Source organism: Epinephelus lanceolatus, chromosome 9 (genome assembly GCF_041903045.1).
Source record: "Epinephelus lanceolatus isolate andai-2023 chromosome 9, ASM4190304v1, whole genome shotgun sequence".
NCBI lineage: Eukaryota > Metazoa > Chordata > Actinopteri > Perciformes > Serranidae > Epinephelus > Epinephelus lanceolatus.
Window position 1 is genome coordinate 634,686 of NC_135742.1, and position 3,276 is coordinate 637,961.

A 3,276-nucleotide genomic window follows, 5' to 3' on the forward strand; every position below is an offset into this window, starting at 1 on the left:
TGAATGAGAAGGTGTGTCCAAACTTTTGGCCTGTACTGTATGTTGGTCGATACGCGTTGGTCATTTTTTAACTCTTTTTTGATTCATTTTGCCATGTAAAATAAAGGCATTTTAACTTTACAGACTTTACAGTGTGCCTTGGTGTGTTTTTGAAGGAGCCTTGCATTTTTTGATTTTTTACTGAGACTGTTTGACCCATGCAATGAGCCCTTCACCTGAGGAATAAGTGCAAAATACCTGAAGTATCCAAAGAGCACCTGTATTGTGACCAACAGAAGGACCCAGCAGCGCTTCCACTCTGTTGTCTTCATAATCCAATTAGCTTCAACTTTTAAAAAGGCTAGGACAGCTAAACGTATAGAACTGGAAAATAAGGTAGATGACCTTGAAAAACAACATCAAGAAAATACGTCGGCTGAAAATCTGAATAAATTGAAAAAGGCCAAACAAGAAGGCGATTAAAAACCTTAGAAACAACAAGAGCCCGGTACAGATGGATTCACCAATGAATTTTATAAGAACTACATAGATATCATCAGCCTAATCTTGGAGAGAGTATACTCCAGTGCTCTTGAGAAAGGAGAGCTGCCGTTGCCCTGGAAGGAGGTGATCATTTCGGTGATACCCAATCTCACAGACTGCGCCTCTTACAGGCCGATTGCACTCTTAAATACAGACTGTAAATTGCTGACGTCTATACTAGCTAAACGAGTTGAATCAGTCATCACTACTGTAATACACCCAGACCAGACGGGCTTTATAGTCGGACAGCATTTGCCGGATAACATTCGCAGACTACTTAATGTTATGGAGCATAGTAATATCTGTCCAGTCCCCTGCATGGTATTAGCAGTTGACACTGAAAAAGCATTTGACCGCGTATCCTGGCTGTTTTTACTTAAAACCTTGAATAAATTCAGATTTGGCCCAAACTTTATTAGATTCATAAAATCTCGCTCTATGCGGATGACGTTTTAGTTTATTTATCAGACCCCCTAAATTCAGTTCCAAAGCTGATGGACTGCTTTGCCAAATTTGGAACCCTCTCAGGATATAAAGTCAGTGTTAATAAAACAGAAGCCTTGGCCCTGAACTCGCTTATTACACACCAGATGAGAGCAGCATTCATGTTCAAGTGGCCAAAGGATGGCATTTCCCACCTGGGAACCACTATAACACAAAATTTGGATTAGTTATATAAGCCAAGCTACAATAAATTAATTGACAATATATGTGCTGATCTTAATAGATGGGCTGTGCTGCCCCTCACTGTCTCAGGTAGAATATAGAGTATTAGGATGAATGTGCTACCTAAGTTGTTATTTCTTTTCCAAACGCTGCCCCTCACACCACCAAAAAACATGTTTACAATTTTAGACCGCCTCATCTCCAGATTTATCTGACAGGGAAGGCGTCCTCGTGTCAGATACAAAACTCTGCAGTTCTCTAAACAACATGGAGGGTGGGGACTCCCCCACCTTAGACATTACTGGCTGGCCTGTCAGCTAAGGGCTTTGACAATTTGGATTTTAGACAAGAGAGACACAAGGTGGTTGGAAATTGAGAAGTCACTCTGTACTCTAACGCCTTTATCAAATGTTCCATTCATTGAAAATAAAGCCCTAGAAGAGACCCTGGGTAGATGGCTTAACACTACACTGGCAGCATGGAGAGAGGTGCAGAGGACTTTTGGCCTCCCTGGTGATGTGTCACTTTTGTCAGGTGTTGCTCATCTAAAAGGTTTTATACCCCTAAAATTGGACGCAGGATACAAAAGACGGAGACATCTAAATCTTGACTTCATCCACCAGTTCATTGAGGATCAGGAATTGAAAACATTCGAACAGCTGATTAATGAATTCGACCTGCCATGATCGGATTTTTATAGACATCTTCAGATAAGAAGTTATTTGCTTAAACATCCAGTCTGGAACCACATTAAAAAATCTGACTCATCTACTGAGCAATACCTGACAAAGATTCAAAACAGAGAGCACGTAAGGAGAACAAAATCTAGTGTATACAAAGGTCAAATGTTTTATATTTGTCATCTCTTAGTGCTGAGTACAAAAGAAATGAAATAGTGTACTCCTAGGTGAAAGAATATTATCAAACATGAAACAAGAAAACACCCTACATACGTATCAAACAAAAATGGAAGCAGAGCTCGAACTAGAAATAAGCGAGGAGGTCTGGGATAATATCGCATCAGACATGCACAAAGTCACTAATGCAAATCTATGGAGAGAGTTCCAGTGGAAAATAGTCCATAGATTCTTTAGAACTGCTCTAATCCTTTCCAGAATAGACCTCAGTCAAACAAGTGCATGTTGGAGGGAGTGTGGAGAAGAGTTAAACCACACACATATATTTTGGAAGTGCCCCCTGTTGGACAACTTTTGGAGGGAGATATTAGACTTATTGGACAAAATATTTGTTTTTCTCTACCCAGAGATCTACTGCTGGCCATCCTTGGGGCCATGCCTGAAGCAGGGATTAGCAGGAAAAAGATATACCTGCTGCATAGACTACTTGCAGCAGCCAAGAAAGCAATAACCCTGAACTGGCTTAAAAAAGATTCCCCAACATTAGATGCATTTCAGTCAGTAGTTAAAAGAATTTATACAATGGAAAAAATAACTTTTATGTTGAGACTGCAAAATGCACAATTCACAGACCGATGGGCAGCTTGGTTTGAAGTGGTGGGGGAGGAATGGAGATAGGCAAGTGTGGAAAACTTACATTTTACCAATTTTCACATCAGGTGACTTACTGGTGATGAGATGGGGATCCACAGCTGATGTTGTCCTGTTTATTTTGGTGAGTCTGTTACCTTTTTATAGCCTGTTGGGCTTGTTCATTTTTTAGTCCTATTTGGTATTGGGCAGCTAATGGTCTTATAAACACTGGTCCAGAATAATGTTGTTTCATAGAAGAGTTAGGTTGATGAGAGGGCCAGCAATTGTGAGAGGAAAATGTGCTTACACTTAGATGTGTGTTTGAATGAGTGGGCAGATAAAAGTTGTCTGGAAAGTGGTACACAAACTGGCTGTTAAAGGAAATGAATGGTTTATTTTATATTTTATTGTTATTGTTATTATTTTTACTGTCATTTCCTTTTTTGTAGAATTTAAAAGAAAAGAATATGTAACATCTGGAACATGTGTGATGTATATTATATTTGACAGTGTTGCTCAATAAACATGTTTTTTCCTTTTTTTTAAAATATTTTTTGTGATTTTTTTCTACTTACATTTTTTTTTTTTTTTTGCAGAT